This window comes from Leptodactylus fuscus, chromosome 4 (assembly GCF_031893055.1).
Source record: "Leptodactylus fuscus isolate aLepFus1 chromosome 4, aLepFus1.hap2, whole genome shotgun sequence".
NCBI lineage: Eukaryota > Metazoa > Chordata > Amphibia > Anura > Leptodactylidae > Leptodactylus > Leptodactylus fuscus.
Genome location: NC_134268.1, coordinates 130,810,430 through 130,836,364, shown reverse-complemented (window position 1 = coordinate 130,836,364; position 25,935 = coordinate 130,810,430).

Sequence of the window (25,935 nt, the reverse complement as noted above, 5' to 3'; positions counted from 1 at the left end):
CTGCCACTATTCTTATAAATCAGAGGTCACCTGATTTAGCCAGTCAATGACTTTTTCCTATTTTTTTTTTCGATGCCTACGTTTTCCTGCTTCCCGTTCCACCTCCCCTGCACAGTTATTGATGCAAAAAAAGCGCCAGGCAATGTGGGAGGGGATACAAATTTTTACTGCGTTTCCCGTGTGGTATTCGATTGAAATCTAATATTTTGAATACCGTAATATTCGATCGAATACCTACTTGATCGAAAGGTATTCGCTCATCTCTACATCTGATGTGTTCTATGGTTAAGTGCCCAGATTCTGTGATTTTTCAATCCCAGCTCTGCATATACAGCTGGGTACCTGATTCACACGTTGTAGGAGACCCCACTGGATTCCGATGCAAGTGATTTATATTAAGGGGATTTGCATGCTTGTATTAAGTATACAGATGGGGAAAACACATGTGGGAGCAGGGTTAGGGGATACCCCCCCCCCCACCACCATGAAACTCCTCTCTGGAAATACCCCTATGTATAGCATTGTTTTACATTTCATACAACCACTATAAAGTTTCGGCATTGTTTTATGATTTCTTATTATATGAGTAAGGCTATCCTGTATAGATATCTTCACCCAAAACAGATCTATTGAAGAAGTCTCTGTGATTGGCATTGCCAAAATCCACAAGCAGACTGATGGAATTGCTATTTAATTGAATACATTTCTGTAACAATTGCAGAAGGTAGAATTATAAGCATGTCCTACATAGTTCCCATTCATTTTGTTTCTGCAACGTGGGGTCTCAGCCTTAAGATTTTAATTTTTTTTAAACACACTATAAAAAACTAAAAAGTGTTGACTTCTGGTAGCCTAGCCTGCAATTGAATGGAATAAAAGTGATCAAATTGTCATCAAAATGTACCTCAGTATATTACAAAAATAAAGCACAGCTTTTGTACAATATAATATGTCCTTAAACGGATCCTGATCCTTATAGCCCTGTTGTAAAGCTATATGTGCTCTCATTTAAAATAAAAAAATAAAATAAAATCATTTATGCTCACTCAACGGTTGTACTCCCAATGTCTGCACAGTTCTTCAGTGAAACCAGAGAAGTACACTTTGGGCATAGATCCCTGACTTCATTGAACCACTGCGCAGGCACTGGGAACCCCAGAGATATGAGTCTGATGAGACATATCAAACTCATCTGAAAATAAGTATTTGTCTTCTTTAATGCAGTCACAGTGATAATAATAATAATAATAAATTTTATTTCCATACTGCCAACATATTCCGCAGCACTGTACAGTGTTGCAACAGGACTATTTGAAACACTAAACCCCTGTTCCATCAGCACTAGAGATGAGCGAACAGTGAAATATTCGAGATTCGATATTCGTTACGAATAGCCCCTCAATATTCGACTATTCGAACGAATATCGAACCCCATTATAGTCTATGGGGAAAAATGCTTTGTTTCAGAGAAAGTCACACTTCGACTCAGGAGAGTAACCAAGTCCACTATGACACCCCAGGAAATGATGCCAACACCCTGGAATGCAACTGGGACAACAGGGGAAGCATGCCTGGGGGCATCTAACATACCCAAGTACCTGTATTACGCCACTATCTCGTTGGGATCCCTGCCAGCTTGCGATATGCGGGAGCTTTTTCCCATAGGAATGCATTGACCAGTGTCGATTGTCCAAATGCCATACAGAGTACAGCATTATATATGTATATATATATATATATATATATATATATATATATATATATATATATATATATATACAGTCCTATGAAAAAGTTTGGGCACCCCTATTAATCTTAATCATTTTTTGTTCTAAATATTTTGGTGTTTGCAACAGCCATTTCAGTTTGATATATCTAATAACTGATGGACACAGTAATATTTCAGGATTGAAATGAGGTTTATTGTACTAACAGAAAATGTGCAATATGCATTAAACCAAAATTTGACCGGTGCAAAAGTATGGGCACCCTTATCATTTTATTGATTTGAATTCCCCTAACTACTTTTTACTGACTTACTGAAGCACAGAATTGGTTTTGTAACCTCAGTGAGCTTTGAACTTCATAGCCAGATGTATCCAATCATAAGAAAAGGTATTTAAGGTGGCCAATTGCAAGTTGATCTCCTATTTGAATCTCCTCTGAAGAGTGGCATCATGGGCTACTCAAAACAACTCTCAAATGATCTGAAAACAAAGATTGTTCAACATAGTTGTTCAGGGGAAGGATACAAAAAGTTGTCTCAGAGATTTAACCTGTCAGTTTCCACTGTGAGGAACATAGTAAGGAAATGGAAGACCACAGGGACAGTTCTTGTTAAGCCCAGAAGTGGCAGGCCAAGAAAAATATCAGAAAGGCAGAGAAGAAGAATGGTGAGAACAGTCAAGGACAATCCACAGACCACCTCCAAAGAGCTGCAGCATCATCTTGCTGCAGATGGTGTCACTGTGCATCGGTCAACTATACAGCGCACTTTGCACAAATAGAAACTGTATGGGAGAGTGATGAGAAAGAAGCCGTTTCTGCACGTACGCCACAAATAGAGTTGCCTGAGGTATGAAAAAGCACATTTGGACAAGGCAGCTTCATTTTGGAAACAAAAATTGAGTTGTTTGGTTATAAAAAAAGGCGTTATGCATGGCGTCCAAAAAGAAACAGCATTCCAAGAAAAACACATGCTACCCACTGTAAAATTTGGTGGAGGTTCCATCATGCTTTGGGGCTGTGTGGCCAATGCCGGCATCGGGAATCTTGTTAAAGTTGAGAGTCGCATGGATTCCACTCAGTATCAGCAGATTCTTGAGAATAATGTTCAAGAATCAGTGACGAAGTTGAAGTTACGCCGGGGATGGATATTTCAGCAAGACAATGATCCAAAACACCGCTCCAAATCCTCAGGCATTCATGCAGAGGAACAATTACAATGTTCTGGAATGGCCATCCCAGTCCCCAGACCTGAATATCATTGAACATCTGTGGGATGATTTGAAGCGGGCTGTCCATGCTCGGCGACCATCAAACTTAACTGAACTTGAATTGTTTGTCCAAAATACCTTTATCCAGGATCCAGGAACTGATTAAAAGCTACAGGAAGCGACTAGAGGCTGTTATCTTTGCAAAAGGAGGATCTACTAAATATTAATGTCACTTTTCTGTTGAGGTGCCCATACTTTTGCACCGGTCAAATTTTGGTTTAATGCATATTGCACATTTTCTGTTAGTACAATAAACCTTATTTCAATCCTGAAATATTACTGTGTCCATCAGTTATTAGATATATCAAACTGAAATGGCTGTTATAAACACTAAAATATTTAGAACTAAAAATGATTAAGATTAATAGGGGTGCCCAAACTTTTTCATAGGACTGTATATATATATATATATATATATATATATATATATATATATATATACTGCCGTTCAAAAGTTTAGGGTCACTTAGAAATTTCCTTATTTTTGAAAGAAAAGCAGTTTTTTTTTCAATGAACATAGCATTGAATGAACTGTATACATTGTTAACTTCATAAATGACTATTCTAGCTATTTTTAATGCAATATCTACATAGGTGTATAGAGGCCCATTTCCAGCAACCATCACTCCAGTGTTCTAATGGTACATTGTGTTTGCTAACTGTATAAGAAGGCTAATAAATGTTTAGAAAACCCTTGTGCAAGTATTTTAGCACAGCTAAAAACAGTTTTGCTGGTTAGAGAAGCTATAAAACTGACCTTCCCTTGAGCTAGTAGAGACTCTGGAGCATTACATTTGTTGGTCCGATTAAACTCAAAATAGCCAGAAAAAGAGAACTTTGATGTGAAACTCGACAGTCTATTCTTGTTCTTAGAAATGAAGGCTATTCCATGCAAGAAATTGCCAAGAAACTGAAGATTTCTTACAACGGTGGGTCCTACTCCCTTCAGAGGACAGCACAAACAGGCTCTCAGCAGAGTAGAAAGAGAAGTGGGAGGCCCCGCTCCACAACTGAGCAACAAGACAAGCACATTAGAGTCTCTACACAAATACACTAGAGTTTGAGAAATTGACACGTTACAGGTCCTCAACTGACAGCTTCATTAAATAGTACCCGCAAAACGCCAGTGTCAACGTCTACAGTCTACAGAGGAAGATTGGAAAAAATGTTATGGACAGACAAATCGAAGTTTCAGGTATTTGGATCCCACAGAAGAACATTTGTGAGACGCAGGACAACTGAAAAGATGCTGGAAGACGCCTGATGCCATCTGTCAAGCATTATGGAGGTAATGTGATGGTCTGGTGTTGCTTTGGTGCTGGTAAAGTGGGAGATTTGTACAAGGTAAAAGCAATTTTGAATAAGGAAGGCTATCACTCCATTTTGCAACGCCATGCCATAACCTGTGGACAGCACTTGATTGGAGCCAATTTCATCCTACAACAGGACAATGACCCAAAGCCACCTCCAAATTATGCAAGAACTATTTAGGGCAGAAGCAGGCAGCTTGGATTCTATCTGTAATAGAGTGGCCAGCGCAGTCACCAGATCCCAACCCATTGAGCTGTTGTGAGAGCAGCTTGACCGTATGTTACGCAAAAAGTGCCCATCAAGCCAATCCAACGTGTGGGAGGGGCTACCGGAAGCATGTGGTGACATTTCTCCAGATGACCTTATCAAATTAACAGCTAGAACGCTGTCAGGTCTGCAATGCTGTCATTGCTGCAAATGGAACATTCTTTGACAAAAGCAAAGTTTGAACGAGAAAATTATTTAAAATAAAAATCATTATTTCTAACCTTGTCAATGTCTTGACTATATTTTCTATTCGTTTTGCAACTCATTTGATAAATAAAAGTGTGAGTTTTCATGGAAAACACAAAATTGTCTGGGTGACCCCAAACTTTTAAAGGGTAGTGTATATAATTTTATATAATATAAAACAAAAGTAAAACATGAAAACTACAATACCTTCTTTAATATCTTTTATGGCAGTTTTTCCATAACAAATTCCAAAAACAAACAATTTATTTTTCAATGAGCGCTGTGTACACAGCTAAAGTTAAAAAAAAGAAGTATTGTTCCTGCAACACCAACATCACACGTTCTAGCCCAACCCCCTGTGACACCAATGTAAAAATTACCGAAAGTGAAAGGGAAAATGATTTTTAAAAGTATTGTCATAGCATTTTATGTTATTAAAAGATAACATATGAATATGGGAAAACAGACATGTTTCCCCTTCTTCTCTTCTCGGATAGTAAAATAAAGAAAAAAAATGTACAAAAATAAAAACATAAAAGTAAACCCTTAAAAAAGACACAAAAATTATTTGAATAATCAGAACAAAAAAATGTCATAGCTCTCAAAACCATATGGTCCAGTCCAGAAGTGGTCAATGCAAGTTTCTATTGCATTTTCAATTTGAGATTTTTTTCTGGTACCATTAATTCCAATGCATTTGGACATGCTCTTAATATGTATAAACAGTGGGGCAGATTTACTAATATAGTCTAAGATTTAGACAATGCAAAGTTGGCATTCTAAAAATATACAACATGTACGTACCATAGTATTAGACTTTTGCTTTACATGTGCAGAATGTCCTGATTAGAGATGAGTGAGTACTGTTCGGATCAGCCGATCCGAACAGCACGCTCGCATAGAAATGAATGGACGTAGCTGGCACGCGGGGGGTTAAGCGGCCGGCCACGTCAAAGCGGAAGTACCAGGTGCATCCATTCATTTCTATGGAGCGTGCTGTTCGGATCGGCAGATCCGAACAGTACTTGCTCATCTCTAGTCCTGATCAGTATATCTGCTAATTCTTAGACCTGGTCAGTGTTTGAGAACTAGAGGGGCATCCGTACACAGCTTCCAAAGAAGGCAGAAGGTTCACAGGGTATGTTCCATATGTTCTTATTCAGCTAACAGATAAAATTTAGGATTTTACAAGCGTATTGGCTTCAGCAAGATAGTCTGTAGTATATATATAGATTCTCTAGTGATAATACTGTTGGGCTATAATATGGGATTAATATTCAAAAAAAGGGATCAAACCTAGTCAGTGTAGTTTATACTCCTTTGTGGATACAATGTAAGGTAAGCAATGCCAATGGAATTTTTATTTTCATCATTAACATAAGGCGTTTTTCCTTTATTTTACCCAAAAATGTAGGATAATGGATTAAATTTGATGATTTTACTTACTTACTTACTTAAACCTTATAATCTATGTGTTTTTGTTACTTTATTAATGGTTCAGAACTGTACTTTTTTCTTTGTCACAATGCCATATCACTTAAATTGGGCAGAACTCCTGTTCTGATCAACAGAAAAACAGGAAGCTACAAATTTTTGTGAAAATAATGAAGTCACTGTGGCAGATCGGTTATGTCTACTAATTGCTGTAGATATGGAGTGAGCTTATTCTGATTACATATTTGGCTTTGAGTAGGATTTCTCCCCTAAGTGATAACATTTAGTTATGGTCAAATATGGGTAATTTTGCTTTCCTCTGGATCGACACCGCAGTTCTTCAAAATATAGTAACTTAAAAATCATTCCATTTTATTTGCCATTTTATAAAAAAAAACACATCTAGTCAACGTGTTAAAATACTTCAGATCCAACTTTTGAAATAGTATTAAAAATTAAAAATGTTTTTATGTAACAAAAATTGTACGTTAATTAAGGGCACTAAGAATGCATTCAGAGGATCAGCTTATCCATTTATTTTGGCAACAAATGTCTAATAGTAGTTTCTGCCTACATTCCCCTGGAGTTATTAGTTAAGGCAACAGTTTATTTTTTCTAAGGAAAAATAAACTAGAATGCACTCAACACTACTTTTCCCAAAGCAATACTTCTATTTTGTTTGACATGCGAAGTGCTCTGTATTATGAAAAATGATTCCATAATGGATGAGGAGTCTCTGATAAGCTCTACAATAATTTGAACAGACTGGGGATATTGCCATTAAATGAGACCACCAAGGATTACCTTGCTATATCTATAGATGATTAACATTGAAACTAATGTTATGTGGATGAATGTGTTATATGAGTAGATTTTATTTTCTGAAATCGGAAGCATGGACTTATAGTTTACATTTATTTGTGATTTAAGACGATTATTTTCAGATTCTACAGTGCATTTTAAAAATTAAACGTAGAATTTGTGGCAATCTCATATCTAATGAAATTTCTGCACACAATATAAAAACATAGTAGGTAAGACAACTGACCAAGTGAGACATTTGTATGCTATGCTTCCAACATTGTTGGCCTATCCTTAGGATAGCCAATTAATATTAGATTTGCAGGGGTCTGACAGCCAGACTGTCTGACTCTTGTTATTGTTTAGATATCGTGGGTCTCACTGCTCATCATACAACATATTGAGGAGGGTGAAGGTATTGCACCGATGTCCTGTTGAAATCTATGGGACAGTGCTTAAAGAGGACCTTTCACCGATTTGGGCACAGGCAGTTCTATATACTGCTGGAAAGCTGACAATGCGCTGAATTCAGCGCACTGTCGGCTTTCCCAATCTGTGTCCCGGGTAAAGTGCTATCAGTCCCGGTACCATAGCTCTTTACAGTCAGAAGGGCATTCGTGACAGTCAGTATCAGGTATCAGTCACAATCTGTTGTGAAAAATCACCATTCAAAAACAAAAAGAAAACTGTTGTTAGCAATACTGTGATTCCTGATTCATAGCAACAATAAAGCATCCTGAGAGAGACCATACGTGTTTAGAGCGGTCTCACTCACAGTTTTGCCTAAGAATACTGCTATGAATAAAGAATGGTACCTAAACATCCTCCAAGAGTAGATTCTCCCAACTATACAGGAGCAATTTGGTAATAAACAATGCTTTTTTCAACATGATCAACATGATGTGGTACCATGTCACAAACCAAAGATAATAACTAAGTGGCTAAATTAAGTGAACAAAACATTGAAATGTGTGGTCCATGCCTAGGAGACTACACAGAGCTCAATCCCCCTGAGAACCTGTAGTCAATCCTCAACAAGCAGGTGGACAAACAAAAACATATTAATAAACTCCAAGCTCTGATTAGGCCATTGGTCAGAATTTGGCCTAGACGTTGATATCAAGCAAGTTTGGGATATTTGCAGAAGTATGAAAAATAAGAGTCAAAACTGTAAATATTGGGTCTTTGGATAAACTTAATATATTTGTCAATACGAGTCTAAAACCTAATAAAATGCTTATATTTATATTTCAGTAAAACATAGAACCATCAAATAGGTAAAGTAAGCAAACTTTGTGAATACCAAAATATATGTTGGGCTCAAAACATTTGGCCACAACTGTAAAAAGATGTTTTTTCACCTCCAGAAGCAATTACATCAGCTGTGTGTGGCATTGCAGCTCAGTTCACTTGAATGGAACTAAGTTCTAATACCAAACACAACCCATAGACAAGAAAAGTGATGTTTTTGGAAACTTTTTATCTAATAACATATAATTCCTCTCATTACACCTGTAGATGTAAGGGAATTGCTAATTGTGCAATTCCCTAGCACTGCTGCTGGAGCAATGGAAGAAGGGGAAGACAGACAGTGAGCCCTAAACTCCATCCAGCCCCTGTCCCTGCCTAAATGCCTAGAACAGACAACAATATTTCCTAGAAATAAGTGTCAAACAGAACAAGACAGGACAAAACAACACAGAAGCGAAGTCAGCAAGCCAAGGGTCATAGCCAGATAGATAAAGCAGTACAGAATCATCATCCAAAAGAGTAGTCACAAAGTAAGCCAAAGGTCAAGGGTCAGTAATGCAATAATAAGAGAAGTAGGAAGCTAGCAATGACAAAGTCATAGGACCTGCCCCAGACCTAATTGGTTAACAGGCTGTCAATCACACTGGCAAGGCTAAGATTAACTATTTGATGAACAGAGGGAAACAAGGTGCAGGATTTGGGTGTGGTGGAAATTCAATTACAGAGGAGAGGTAATAGAGAAGTGTTCAGACAGAGTGACAAAAAACTCCAAGCAAGAAATCAAAATGAACACGGCTAATGCACCACAGCATGCAAGCGGAAGGTGGCGCAGAGACCCGAACAGGCAGAGATGTTACAGTCCATCTTCGTAAATTTTGAAAAGAAATAATTAGTAAAGACTAGAGAAAATAATAGGGGAAATATACATATATTCCTAATATAATTTGGCAATACTAGGTTTGTATACATTATTTTATACTGGTCTTTTATTATTAGAACTTCTGCATATTTGTGTTTTTTTTTCATTCAGATGTTGATTTGTTTTCCAGCTAATTGTCATGTTTTTTCAATTGCTCACCTTGGCTGCTTACAAAGTGAAAAGTAATGTCTTCCAGATAGAAGACACAAATTAGTCTTGCATAGATTGTGTTTAATCAATGCAGGCTTTGTCTTATCTGATCCAGATTGAAGCAGTTGGATGGATCATTTCAGACATAATTGTGTCAAAGAACAGTGCACAGAAAAAGAAATGAAGGGATAGAATTGTTTTTCTATGTTTGTTTTTGTTTGTGAAGATCTCTGTGTCTTTGAAATCAAAAGATACAGCATGCATATTGTACAAAATAAATTAGAATAGACATATGTATTGTAGCTCAATCAAGGTCTGTTCAAAGATAGGCATTTCTCTTGTAAACATTGTTTTTCCTCTCCCCTTAAAAACATAGAAAAAAACGAATTGCTCTCTATTTTTCAGAATTCATTTTACTAGATTGATAAGATTAACTCTGATGGATGCAGAAGTATTATAAAAAGTAAGTTTTGAAAGGATGGATTTAAAGCAAGAACTTGGGTGTGTGCCTTTGTATACCATACATAAGTATTATACAATATACAGTACTATATATATATATATATATATATATATATATATATATATATATATATAATTTTTTGGCTAAGGCCCATGTAGTGAGCCATAGCAAAAAAAATTCTGCAAAAAGGACTGCGGTGGAAACGCATCACACTTTTTTTTCCGTGTTTTTAACAGAAAGTCCATAGAATTTTCCTCTGCGGACTTTCTGCCCCTATTACACCTAATTGGAAAACACCAGCGTTTCCAAAAGTATCATTGACATGCTGTGATTTTTAAAAATGCAAGGGTTTTTGAAGATGCAGCTTTTCTGCAGTGGATTTTTTTTCTGTAAGGTGTGGATAGGATTAGACAGAATCCCATCCACTTTGCGGGTACTGTAAAATGCAGCAAAATGCTGCATTTTCACAATATGTGGGGCCCCAGCTTATAGGTTCTACAAATAGGGCCAGTAAAAAAAATTTAAAAATGCATTCACCTCTCCATTTCTCCAGTTCTCCATTTCCAGTTGGGGCTGCTGTATACAGGTGCCCTGGCAGATGTCACCAGTGATGTTATATTTGTGAATGGGGACCACTGCAGCTAATTTCAGGCTCACCAATAACCTCTTCAGAAACAGCATGTGACTAAATAAACACATAAAGAACTATTCAACTTTTTAATCCTCTATTAATCGGCTACAAATATTCAAGTGGCTTTCTTCTGGCCTATGTTTACAAACAGCCAGCAATGACATGTTGTGGCTGCATGCGGCCGCTGCAAACAAACAATTGCCTTCACGGTCACATGTTGTACTAGTGGCATCACCGCTTGTTAATAAAGACAGGCAGAGGACTGTTAGAATCTGCATAAAATTATTAGGGCATTTAAGTACTGAGTGGAATTCATTATATTATTTTATAACATTGGCAAACCAGCAACCAGTCAAACCCTTGAAGATCATGTGTATTAGCATATTTGTAAATTAGTCACAGATGTTATACTTTATTTTATAAAACAAATAAATATTCTCAAATTTAGGCCCCTTTCACATCATGTTTTTCACGTCAGTTTAACTGCTCACTGTAACGGATCCGTTATTTTAATCAAAAACTGACGCAAACTGATGTCAATTCATGCATCAAAAAAACTGATCCATTAACAGATGTGCCTCCATTTACATCAGTTTTTTGCTAAAAAAAAAAAAAAAAGGATCAGTTTTTTATGTTTACCTCTGCCACCTCCACATGTAATACCATCAGGGGTAGCACATGTGGGGGGACAGACATTAGGGATTGACTGTCTCCCCAATATGTACTACCCATAAAGGCAGGTACCCCTGGTCCCAACATGAATGATACTGCCATTTGTAACCCCCATTAGAAAAATGGCTGCTTCCACCCCTCCCACACCTCTTGTGTGTCCTGGCTCCTGAATGTCTCCAGCTCCATCCCAATCATATCTTCTCCTCCCTCTACACAAGTGCTACCCTTCTCCAACCTTTCACCCCTCACTTGTCCCGGCTTCTGAGTTAAGTGGGGAAGGGGCGGCACTCATGGAGAGGGAGGAGATGATAAGATTGGGATGGCACTGGAAACATTCAGGATACATAAATGGTGAGAGGTGGGGGAGGACATAGGTAGCCATTTCTCTAAGGGATCACAATGGCAGGATCACTCATGCTGAGACCAGGAAAGGGAGGAGGAGATTTGGGCTTACCTTATGGAGAGTTTGGCTGGCTTCTCCTTCTCACAAGACCTTGCTGCGCAGTTTCAGCACAAACATAAGGGGTGGAGTTGTGGCTAATGGGAGAGGGGTTCTTCTTCAGGGGTGAGCTGACAAGCAATAACAGAATGCTCTAGATCATTGGCCTCCATTTACATAGGGAGCTATAGTAAATTGAAAATGAACCATCGCAGGTCTGTTGTTAAAGGACAGAAATGCGTGGTTATACACTCTTTACTGTTCATTTAAAACAGGGGTGCCCAATACGTCGATTGTGATCTACCTGTCAATCGCAATGGAAGTGTGGGTCGATCGCAGCTACTGTCTGGACTATGTATCCCTGGCTGATTCCATTCAGTGCAAGTCATCAGTCTATTCTTGTTTAATTCACTATCTTTCCGCTAACTCTATTCTTGACCCCTTACAATCTGGTTTCCACACTCTGCACTCTACTGAAATGATCCTCACAAAGGTCTCTAATGATCTCTTGACTGCTAAATCTAATAGTGATTATTCTATTTTATTTCTTCTGGATCTCTCAACAGCATTTGACACTGTTAACCACCAATTCCTATTCACTATGCTCCACTATGTCAGCCTCTCGGATTCCGCACTCTCTCGGTTCTCCTCTTATCTCTCAGGCCACACTTTCAGTGTATCATTTGCAGTCTCTGTCTCTTCCCTTTGACGTTGGGGGTTCCTCAGGGCTCGGTCCTAGGCTTGCTCTTCTCTCTCTATACTACCTTTATTGGACAAACCATCACCAGATTTGGCTTCTGGTACCATCATTCCGTGACATCATCCCTGCACTAATATAGAACACCAGTAACTGTCTCTCTGCTGTCTCAAATAACATGTCTTTGCCTTATCTGAAATTGAATTTCTCAAAAACTGAACTACTGCTATTTCCACCATCCACAGACCTAACCCAAATCTCTATTTCAGTCTCCGGCCTTACCATAACTCTTAGGCAGTATGCCATTGCCCCAGGGTTATGCTTGAATCAGACCTTTCATTCCCCCCCCCCCTATTCAATCATTTGCACATTCATGTCATCTCCACCTCAAAAACGTCAGAGAGTCTTGACCAGTCCCAGGCATTATAACATATATACCACTGTAATATACTGATGACATTAGATTAACACTATATTCACTAATGATAGATACACAAATCTCATCACAAGCTACTTCATTAAGAGTTAAATCATCTATAATTCTTGCTTGCTAAAAAATTAAAAAGAAATACTTTACTGAGGACTCCACTAAACTTCCAACTTCCAAATAATAATGATTGAATGAAAAATTTCCTCTTCATAAAAACACAATTATGTATAAAAAGAGGAAAATATTTTTTAAACATTGCAAGCCATTTTTATAGCACTGATGTGTTGTTTTCATTTTTTTTTTTAATTTGCAGATGGAGTCAAAGTATATGGAAACTGGGGGAATCAAAACTGATATTCAAGAACATTTATTGTATTATCCTGACTCATCAACCTTCCCTGGTTGCTGTGACCTAATTATTAAAGAATACTGTCGGAATTTCTATGTCACAGATGTCAAATACTGGCTAAAAAAGAATGTGAACGTAGAATTGGATATGTTTCTGCAGTTTTTACTGTAGTATCTTTGGATATTTCAAAATCACGCCTTGAACTATCACAGCCCTTTAATTCATGTGCATATATTCATATTCTCTTATTAAGCTAAAGATAACTTTCTGAAGACACTTCATTATTGCTGAAGTGTACAGAAATTTATTGCGATTCTGCACAGTTCTAAAATTCGAAACCACATATATAGATTGAAACTAGATTAGATTTTAAATAATTAAATATAATACCATTTTAGGACATACTCATTATGTGCTTAGTGCACAGTTCTCTTCTTTTTACAGTAAAAAACAGACATTATAAGAGACAAGTAATAAAAAAAAATCAGGATGAAAACAATCTTACAAAAATGTGGAATTTGTTATACAGACTGATGTATAAATTAGTTGATAATTTTTTTTGTACAATATGTATTCATTATTATTATAATTATTTTTATTACATATCCCTTTGCAAAAGTAAAATCATAAAAATCATAAAAGTAAATAGTAGTAAATGTGAAGAGGCTGAACATCTCCCCTGATAGTATGCTGAAAGATATCAGAAAGATGCCAAGGCCAGGTTCACCTTGTTTTTATCTTTTTTTATGCATACTTTAATTTAAAACTTAAAAATTTATTTACCTATACATTTAGCTATTTTCTTATGCATATATTTACAAACATACAACTACGCATATTTGTAGCTACCCAAACTTTTCAATACTGAACTATTTAACCCAATAGATGCAGTGACCAATAGGCCTCAGAATATTATGATTAAACCTCAACCTGTCAACCTTGGTGACCACAAATAATTTATGGCGTTCTATAGGTTTAAGATACCATGTTCGTCAGAACTCTGCTGTCTCTATAGTTCTGCAGTTACATTATATTATATGTGCAGAAGACTAGAGCTATGGCAGTTAAGAAGCATATGGGATCATAAATCAGTATTATTCTGTAAATTCTGTCAAAGGAGTCACATTAGGACCTGGATATAAGACTGACCCATGGATAATATTTCTTGGCCTGAAGCCATTCATGTAAAAGGGCCCTAGATTATAGCAGGCCATTGACTAAAGAATATTTCCAAAACTGTGCTGTGAATCCAATTGATTGTTGGTCTAATAATAATAATAATAATAATAATAATAATAACTTTATTTATATAGTGCCAACAGATTCCGCAGCACTTTGTAAATCAGAGAACGTGAACATTTCAATGTGACAAGAAATTAGCATACCACACAATATGAAAAAGGACCCTGCTTGTAATAGCTTACATTCAATGAGGAAATAGGGAGACACAAGAGGTAGGAGGGCTTGTTTGGTGCAATCTTCCAGCCTTCTTTTACTAAATAGGATCATGTAACTGAAGCTATATGAGCCAATCACTAGCTGGATGGGCTCATACATGGAGTGTAGTGTTACTTGTCTATGGAGAGGTCGGGATCTGAGGAATAGAGGAGAAAGGAGAGCTTAGAATAAGAAATGTTAGTGTAATATGCACAGGTATAGAAGAACGTGATCAGGTCATGTGATAAGCCTGCCTAATTAGATGTAATTTTAGGGCAGTTTTGAAGTTGCTGTAGTTGGGTATTAATCTGATTGTCCAGGGTAAAGCATTCCAGAACATCGGTGCAGCTTGAGAAAAGTCTTGGAGATGGGAGTGGTATGTTCGGATAACAGAAGATGCAAGTCTAAGGTCATTGGCAGAAGGGAGGGTACGTTTAGGGTGGTAAACAGTGCAGAGATATAAGGGTGCGCAGCGCTATGGATAGATTTATGGGTGAGTGTGGTAATTTTATATTGTATTCTGTGATGGATGGGCAACCAGTGCAGTGACTAGAAGAGAATTGCAATAGTGTAGACGAGAGAGAATCCGAACGACAATGAGGGTTTTTGATGTTTCCACAGTGAGAAGAGGGTGAATTCTAGAGATGTTTTTGAGGTGCAGGTGGCTGGAACGTGCAAGTGTGTGCAAGAGGCAAGCATGCTGCCTCTGTGTAATAGTAAGACCACAGACAGAAGTGGAGATATCAGGGTTAGATCAGTTAGTGGATGGGGGGAATGCAAGAAGTTCGGTTTTTGAAAGATTCAGTTTCAGATAAAGAGAAGACATGATATTTCAGCACACTGTCGGCTTTCCCAATCTGTGCCCCGGGTAAAGAGCTTTCGGTCCCGGTACCATAGCTCTTTAGGGTGCATTGACACAATGTCTTTTGGCACGTAATGTGCCAAAATCACAGCCGCAAAATTATGGCCGCAAAATAGCGCCGCGTATACGGTACCGGCTCCCATTGAAAACAATGGGAGCGTATACGGCCCGCAAAAGCTCCCGCGGCATCTACGTGGCACATTACGTGCCAAAAGACATTGCGTGAATGAACCCTTACAGTTAGAAGGGTGTTCCTGACAGTCAGTCAGGTACGTCCTTCTTCACAGCAGCGCCTATTGCACTGTACAGTGTGAGCAGGGAGGAACGTCCCCTCCCTCTGCTCACAGTGCTCACCCATAGACGAGTATTATCAAGAGAGGAGGGGGCTTTCCTCCCCGCTCACACTGTACAGCGCGATAGGCGCTGCTTTGAAGAAGGATGTACCTGACTGACTGTCAGGAACACCCTTCTGACTGTAGAGATCTACGGTACCGGGACCGAAAGCTCTTTACCCATGGCACAGATTGGGAAAGCCGACAGTGCGCTGAATTCAGCGCACTGTAGACTTTCCAGCAGTATATAGTACTGCCTATGCCCTGGACCATGAAAGGTCCTCTTTAACTTCAATTGCTTCTGCTGATCTAAAAATTCTAGATCACAACATTCTTCCAGCACAAAATATCATGGGTCAATACTAATGAAAGGATATTACTCCTTTGTGGTGAATATTGACATGTTCCATCATTGGCATCATTGATGTTATTAATGTACCCAATATAATCACCTATGTGATGTTGGAATTCCTGCGTTGTGTTTCTGACATATTTCAGGCCACATACACATATTTTATTAGTATATGACCCCTTTCATCCTGCAGTTTATATCATATGATATACGTTTCTCCAGTCACATTGGACTTAAACATCTTTCCAGTCTCAATATATGTACGGGCAAACAGCCACTACATTTAAAACAGCCCATGACATTCTGTTGTAGGCACATCCCAGGCCAAAATGGCTACTTTGCAGGACAGTTTGGTTTTTGGACATCATGCCACTTTTGCAGAGCCCCTGAATTGACAGTAAAGTGGAATCCTCAGACATGTGACCCAATTTAAAAACTACACCACTCAAGGGATTTATCAAGTGGCATAGCGAGCATTTTTGGCCCTTGAGTGTTACATTATTTTTTTTTCTCAAAATGAATGTGCATGAATGTGTGTGGGAAGAAGGGTGCAGAAGGAACAGTATGATGAAGTTTTGGAGTAAGAAAGGGTGATCAGTAGAGATGAGCGAACACTAAAATGTCTGAGGTTTGAAATCCGATTCGAACAGCCACTCACTGTTCGACTGTTCTAACGGATTTTGAACCCCATTATAGTCTATGGGGGGAAATGCTCGTTTCAGGGGTAGGCACAATTCGATAAAATTATACTTACCAAGTCCACGAGTGACGGTCGGGCTAGATTCTGCTTGAAGTCTTCTCCAGGCGCAGCGTCCCAGCGGCATCTTCCAGCTGGAATTCACTCTGCATAGGCATCGAGGCCTAAGCAGAGCCGACTGCGCATGCGCGGTCGGCTCTGCCTGGCCCGATGCCTGAGCAGAGCTGACATGCGCAGTTGGCTCTACCTAGGCCGGATGCCTAGGCAGAGTGAATTCCAGCCGGAAGACGCCGCGGGGAAGCTGCACGGAGAAGACTTCTAAAGGTAAGAGAAGAACCAACGTTGATTGGCAGAATGTATAGCATTCTGCCAATCAACGCTGGTTCTGCATTGAACCTTAAACTTCGAACAGCTAGTAGTGTTCGATTGAGTACGAGTATCTCGAATACTGTAGTATTCGATCGAACACCTACTCGATCGAACACTACTCGCTCATCTCTAGTGATCAGATATACCACCTTTGCAACCATGTATGCCAGAAAACTGGCACATATGGGTTAGTAAATTCCCTGAAATTTTGCTATATTATATTCTAGTACAAGCTGGTGATGTGTTTTGTTTATCAATGCATCAATTTTTTGACTAATCAAAATAATCCAAAATTATAATTACTATGTTTACTCATTTACCACAATCATTAACTACAGACTGGATGCTATAGTTGTTTCTCTTTGCCAAATTTTTAACTAGCTTCAAAATGACTTACATGTGAGGAATGAGGAGGAAACCATGTGCAGAAAAGTGTAATTATATAAGCATTTTGTTAAAACCACAAAGGCAGGGCAGGAAACAATAAAGGATAACTAATGACTATATTGAGTGCAGAGATCAACATTTTCATTTATTTGATTTTCTTTTTGATTTGGTGATCTTAAACTGAAGAGTAAAGGAGTTTAGACAGCTACTGAAGACAGTCATTAATGTCTCGCAGTTCCACTAAGGAGAAAATGAGAATTAGTATGCTGATTACTGCCCTCCATTAGTGAGGTAATGGGATTTGCAGATAGCAGTTTGTTTTATCAAGTTCAAATTGTAAAATACCCAAGGTATTAAACACATGTATCTCAATTATCGTTTAACTATAGCGAAACAGAAACGTACATGCAATTCTTCCTATCTTTTCAGTAAGAGCTTGTGAGGTAGTAGAATAGATAACTACAATGTATTGAGGATCGAGGTTAGAAATTAGAAACACTTCCATTTCAATAAGCTTGAGGCGTGTTGTGTTGAAAACAGTAGTTTTTGTTGTTTGCAAACATATGTTGTCGCTCAGTAAGTAACTTACACAGAGTTCCACATGACACTAATTAAAACAATGTCTGTTTGAAACAAAGGATTTAATTTGTTCCGTTGCTTCATTATTGTTCACCTCATCCGCTTTTATTTTTAAGGCCCAGCTGTCACAATCTACGGGTACCTTGATTTCCCCAACAATGACCATATGGGTTTTTTTTTTTTAGAAATAAGTAAAACAATAGAATATAGACCCATACTTATTTATTCTCTCATTTCTTAAACAAATTGCTGAATTTTAGCTTCGGACACTATTGGTTCCAAATAGTTTTTTTCTGGATCTGAAACATATAATATGCTGAGATACGTTGTTTAACTTGTGTTCCCCATTATATAATAAAAATGTATAGCATCTTTTCCTACAATTCTAAAATTTGTCAATTTTTCTTCCTAGACATAAAGCAATAAACTATCATACTCTATGTTAATAGGACCTGTCCCTACTCAGTCTGGTGCTACGGGCAGGGAAAGGAGTGTCTGAGTGTCTACATCCTTTAAGAAAGGTAATAGTAGCATTCAGTTGTTATACAAGAGGAATTTCTTGGCACCAAAGGGCTTTAAAAGAACATGCTATAAAATATTTTTTATGCGAAAGGCAGAAATCCAATAAAATTGACAAATAACTAAAGACAAAACAAAGTAAAAAAAAATAAAACTTTGTGAAAAACCATCTATACTAAAAAAAAAAAAAAAAAAAAAAAAAAAAAAAAAAAGCAAGAACATGTCTGGTTACGAGAAGACAGTGGTAAAGGAATGCATATAAAAAAAATTTCCCATGAGATTTTTAAACTAAGCCAATAATTGACCAGTCATTGTTTTCAATGTTAGAGACTTAGGGGGAAATTTACCATGCTATCTGCAATCTGATGTAAAGAAAAAGTTACACAATTTTGATCAAGTCCAGCTTTGCGCTAGCATTTTTGACTTTTACTGGTTTGCACCCCATTTAAACACATTCACTTAACCAAATAAAAAAGTTTTAGAACCCTTTTGAGCCCCTTTAGGCTAAGGCCCCACATTACAGAATCACAGCTTTTTTGTTGCATCTCTGTCAACTGATCCTCCTAGGTTCCCAAAGCTTCTATGACTCCAACTACAACAATTTTAACACTTAAAACTATGTTTCTATAATAAGTTTTGATCTATCTGGGCACCATGGTATTCCTTTACTAGAGATACTATAAGAGTTCCTGAATTGATAGACCCTTGACACCAATACATTCTATTTAGCCTATCAATAGGGTTTTACTCTGTGTCTGTCAAAGAGATATACAAAGATGTAGCAGTCAGCATCACTCTGATTTGTTGTTCATTTCCTCGACTTGGCTGTTTTCTAGAGATGAGTGAGTAGTGTTCAATCGAGTAGGTGTTCGATCGAATACTACGGTATTCGAGATACTCGTACTCGATCGAACACTACTAGCTGTTCGAAGTTTAAGGTTCAATGCAGAACCAGCGTTGATTGGCAGAATTCTATACATTCTGCCAATCAACGCTGGTTCTTCTCTTACCTTTAGAAGTCTTCTCCGTGCAGCGTCCCCGCGGCGTCTTCCGGCTGGAATTCACTCTGCCTAGGCATCTGGCCTAGGCAGAGCCGACTGCGCATGCGCGAGCATGCCCTCGCATGCGCAGTCGGCTCTGCTCAGGCGCCGGGCCGGGCAGAGCCGACCGCACATGTGCAGTCGGCTCTGCCTAGGCCCCGATGCCTAGGCAGAGTGAATTCCAGCCGGAAGATGCCGCAGGGGCGCTGCGCCGGGAGAAGACTTCAAAGGGAATCCAGCCCGACTGTCACTCGTGGACTTGGTAAGTATAATGTTATCGAATTTTGCGTACCCCTGAAACAAGCATTTCCCCCCATAGACTATAATGGGGTTTGAAATCCGTTCGAACAGCCGAACAGGGTGCGGCTGTTCGAATCGGATTTCGAACCTCGGACATTTTAGTGTTCGCTCATCTCTACTGTTTTCCAATTATGTGATGCTGACTGCTACTTTTTTGTATATCTGAAAAGCCAATAAAAATATATTTGAAAAGAAAATATTTCCTGAAATCAAAAGCTATTTCAATCAAAAATATCTCAACAGGCTAAGTTGCTTTCTAACAAAGGACTCTTTCTTTGATATCACCTTCGCAAATCTTGCATCCACTGAACTTGAGTGAGTGAGTTTTTGGATAATTTCTGCTTGAATTTCTTTGCAAGATGTCAGAATCACCTTCCAGAGCTGATATATATATATATATATATATATATATATATATATATATATATATATATATATATATATATACAAACTGCTGATCCTCATAGGTCTTTTCTTGAAGATACTCCAATGGTGCTCAATAGAGTTGAGGTCACAGGAGAGGATTCTCCACACCATGAGTTTCTCTCATTTTATGTCCCTTGCAGCCAATGACTCACAGGTCAGCCGACTCCCCGTAGCATTTGCCCAGCGGGCATCTCCCAGATCATCCTACAGCAGCAGAGGCAGCAGCTGGCTTTCCTGTGCACACAGAGCATATCACACAGTGCTCTAAGCTTGGTTTAGTCCGGTGTGCCTTGTATATGAACCCAGACAACTTAGCAGACGCTCACCGATAATACGCCTTATAATATGGTGCGCCTTATAGTTCGGAAAATACGGTAGTTCTATGCACAACTACAAGCCTCTGGAGGATCCTTCACCTTGAGGTTTGTTGGACTCAGGAGTAATGGCAGCTTCAAATAGCTATTTGCTGCTTTGTAATGGTATTTTAGCAGCTGTTCTGTTAATTCAATGAATTTGTCTAGCAGGAACCTTCCTCTTTATGCCTTTATCCGCACAAACCCATCTGTGCTCTGAATTAGCCACAAATGTCACATTTAAGTTTTTGTGAGCTATCTAATGTTTTCATACCTTGTCCAAGGTATTGCACTATTTAGAGATTTTCAGCAGAAGAAAGAGTCTCTTTCCCATATTTCTTGAAAACTGTGGGATGCTTAATAATGTAGAATGTCCTCCTTAGGCTAAGGCTTTACATTGCGGAAATGCAGCTTTTTTTGTTGCAGATTTTCCCTGTTTCCCCAAAAATAAGACATGTTCTTATAATTAATTAGCTAATGAAATATATGACCTTTCTTATTTTCGGGGGATGTTTTATGCAGCGGCTGGAGCGGGGAACAATCGGCAAACAAAGCGGGGAACAATTAGCGGAGTGCCGGCATGACTGCCAGTTGTATGTGATCCGGAAGGTGAAGGGGGGGGGGTGTCTTATTTTCGGGGAAACAGGGTTGTTGCAGTTTTTTGAGCCAAGGCCTCTATATTTTCCATTCCCTTTGTGGCCATTCCTGGCTTTGACTTAAAAGTTCACAACACAATCTGCAACAAAAAAGCTGCCTTTCCGCAATGTGGGGCCTCAGCCTTAAGTAGGTTTCCTTTAATTGGGCTTACGTAGCAAACTAATTATTACAGATGTTTGAGATTGATTTCAGTGATTCAAACAACCCTACCTACCTACCTCTATATTGAAACAGACAAGATATTATTTAACTAAATTACATGAGCCATTGCTTTGTTTCTAGTCAGGCAGCACTTTTGTCACATGCCATAAACAGGTTCAGCTCCCTATTTTACAGTATGTAATTCAAAGATCACCCACATGAACATCCGACAAATAAACAATACTATGAAACTATATTATTTGTGCTTTTTCAGCTCTATGACCACAGCTTAATTTATCAGTGGCAAGCAATAAAGCATAACCACGCTCTAATTCCAGTCTTTTTTTCTTTCCTTTATCAATCTAGCTACAAAGTTGGATTTTAGCGCGAGTGGTTAACAACTTCAGAATTTCTTAAACCACAAACTTTATTGCTTTTCTTTTTAGACAGCCAACTGCAACAGTAATGAGTTGGATTGCATATTTTCAATGAAGGTTGTAAGGAAAAATAGATTCTTGATGAAAAATTTGAGTATCTTAACCCAACTACTTAACAAGTATATATACATTTACTTACTAGCAATTTAACCACTTGCAGTTTTCCAAATGATGTCATTTATAATTTCTAAAATTATATGTTAACTCTGTTTAGGAGTTATAATAAATTCACTTAAACCACTTAAGGGATATGGGATATTTTTAACTTTTCATCTGTAGTACATAGCTGGTGTAGATTTGCGACATGCCTAATTCATTAAGAGGTGTGTATGTATTAATACATTCAGGAGCAAGTCACTTCAGATAAAGATTTAAAGATGATGGTAGCAGAGATATGGTAGATAATATTTATTAATGTACTTGGATAGTATTTCACATTTTTAAAATTACATTTTTTTTCAGATGTTCTGCGTCCTGGTCCATTATATTATGTCCTGCGCTTTACCACACATTTGCTACAACTGCCTACCACCACTGCCATCAAAGTGGACAGCTATGCCCTTCGGCCTGATCCATCATATTATTCCCTGCCACAAATATTGCCACAGCTACCATCACTGCCACCTTTCACCCAGACATGTACTGTGGCCTGGTTCAACATATTCCACAATACCACTTTCAAACAGCAACAAGCCTGTAGCATTTACAAGTCATCAAAACAGGCTAATTTTTCTATGAAACCATTGCTTTTTGCATATTACTGATATGTCTGTGTCCTCACAAGGAAATAAGGTTCCCCCACATAAGCAGTAGTGCCCCTTGTGACCCTCACAAAGCAAATAGCGCTTGCCTACACACACAAGGTAATGTTACCCCCCTCCATGGACATAACTATTATAACTATTATAACTATTGTTGCTCTCAAATACACATGTAACAGTGGCCCCTCAACACACATAACTATTAGTGTTCCCCTATACACAAGTAATTGTGTCCCCTCAACACACATAACTAATAGTGCTGGCCAGTACACAGGTAACAGTGCCCCCCAACACACATAACTATTAGTCCTCCCCACAAAACAATGCCCTTTATACAATTAGTATTGCACATATTACATATTTATAGACAGAGATATAGACTTAATTTACATTTCAGTCTGCTGTTAGCTATGCTATTTTGTGTATGTAGCTTTTGGGTGATCGTTGTACAATACCAATATCTTTTCATGTACATATTACTTTGTTATCAGAGGTGAAACTACCTGGGGTTCTGAGGACTAGGTAGGTTCCGAAACTAGGCAGGAGATGGAAACCTGCAGGCATTTTTCAAACAAATTCATTTGAATGGGTTTGAAAAGTGTCCAGTCGTGAACACCTGTGAGCGTTTTATGCTCTCCACAGCTAAAGTGTTGTTTTTTTTAACCGGACACAGAGTCAAACATGCAGAAGACAGAAACCTGACAGATGGAGACTAGCACAGATGTGAACAAGCAGTTACTGGTGTTATAAATGGTGCATCATAGATTGGGATCCCAGAGATGGCTTGAGTATTAGGGTCTCAGGAGCTTTACATTACATACACCTCTGTAACGTACATATGGTTAATTTAATTTATTTATTGTAATATGTAGGCTAAGACCCTACTGGGTGGAAATACAGTAAAATAATGCAGTGTAAAAAGCAAGTATTTAGCAAAAAAAAAAAATCAGATTAATGCGCTCCCCATGATCCAAAAAAAAAAAAAAAAGTCTAAGAATAGTAAAATTGTCAAAAGCCAAATGGCTTTATAATGGTACTTATAGGAGATGGCTGCACACCCTAGTTGACCGACTGGCTGGAAACGTACAATCGGTAGGAGACTATAAGAACAAAAGAAAAGAAAAAACCTGGTGGCACACACCAAAAAACGTTGTATATATTTTTGAATTTATTAGGATAACGCGTTACTACACTCCCCATGTACTGTTGTTTAAGGTAAGAGTGTTTGCATACATCAATGAAGGGGGTTATGTGGATATAGATGGAGTTAATGAGACTCTAATAGTAATATATATTGCTTGCCCCCTCTTTTTGTTTCAATAAGGAGTCTAGTTGAATATCAGACTGTCAGCTTACTGTGGGTGAGTGCCCACACATATATGTGCGTTTGTGTACGTGTATAAAAGTATATATGTATATGATTTTAACTTTTGAACATGATTGATACCAAATTGTATGTATGAGTTGCTTTTTATATCATGTTTATATATGTGATTATTATTTTGAATGTGTTATATGTTGAAATAATGTTTGAAACATTTGATTCTCATTTACAAGTATGGTTATATTATATTAATGCATACCAGTAATTATGGGTGTAGAGGTATGTGTATGCATATATGGTTATATGAATTTTTTAGGTCTAATGTTTTTTTATAAGTTTTTTGAAAAATCTTTTTTATAAAAATTGTTTTTTAATTGTATTTCTGTTAATTGATTTTATGCTCAAACATAAGACTTTTTTTGTTGTTTGTGTCTTTGGATTAGATCTGACGAAGGGGTATAGCCCCGAAACGCGTTATCCTAATAAATTCAAAAATGTATACAACATGTTTTGGTGTGCGCCACCAGGTTTTTTCTTTTCTTTTGTTCTTATAGCAGTGTAAAAAAGCTGCATTTTCTGTCGCAAAAAAAATGCACATGTACATGCGTTTTTCATTGCATTTTTCAGTTTTGTGCTGCAGAAATTCATATGAGTTTTCTGTTGAGTTTTTGTCACGTTTTTGCTCGAGTTTCTCATGTGGAATAAAGGTAATTGAAAGGCTATGTTGAAAATCCTAAGGAATGATGGTCCTCTTCTATTTAGGCCGGGGCCCCACAGGCCAGAAACGCTGTGATTTGGCCGTGGCGGAAATGCCACGGGAAAAATTGTGAATCCCATGCCCACTTTGTGGAAAAAATTGCAGCGCAAATACGCTGCGATTTCCAAAACCGGCGCGGTTTTGAAAATCGCTGCATGTCAATTATATCTACGGAAACTTTCCCGGCAGCTTTCCCATAGATATAATTGTAACAGAAAATCCACAGAGGAAAACTCAGTTAACTTTCCGTTCAAAGCGCTATGGGAAGAACCGCAATGCGTTCACTCCGCTGTTGTTCCCGCAGCGCTTTAGCGCCGTGGTTTGGGCCCGTGGAGCCTTAGCCTCAGCCACGCAAAACAGTGAGTTTTTTTCTGCGGATTTTGATGTTTTTCAGCAGCGTTTCTGCGGAGTTTCCACAACACATTTATCATGCTGCATTTTTGCTGCGGTTTTCACACTTTCCATAGAAATCTATGGAGGGAAAAACTCAGTGTCTCCGCAACTATAATTGACATGCTGCGTTTTTCAAAAACGTGGATGTTTTTCAAAAACACAGCTTTTCTGCAGTGTTTTTTTTCCTGCAGTGTGGGACTAGGTTTAAACAAAATTGCATTCACTATGCTGGTACTATAAAACGCAGCGTTTTTTTCCGCTGCATTTCCACAATGCCTAAAAATGCTGCATTTCCGTCCAGTGGGGCCTTAGCCTTAAGGACATTTCTATTAAAACAATACAGAAAAAGTAAAGGAAGTGGCATTGCGAACTGATTCAACCTTTTTGGAGAGAAGTTCAGGGCATCATCAGACGGATTACTTCTCAAAGAATCACGCTCTCCCCTTCTTTGATCTGTTTGTCGGCACCCCAATCTAATTTCGTGCCTTCAAAAAATAACCTAACGACTCAACTGCTAGAGACAGCTAAGTCCCTTATCCCTCTACACTGGCGTCAATCTGCTCCTCTTTCTATACCGGAATGGCTGAATAAAACTGATCAAATTGCGAGATTCGAAGAACTCTTGAGTTGGAGCACGTTCTCACATGAGAAGTTTCTTCGCACCTGGAGCCCATGGATCTCCTACTGCAATTCCCATATATCCACTGACATAGTGCCTTGAATCAGTTGTTTTTTCTCTGAATTCAGTACCTACCTCATTTACTCTTTCCTTAGTCACGCAGTTTAATAGTTATCTTCCCCCCTCCCTTTTTTCCA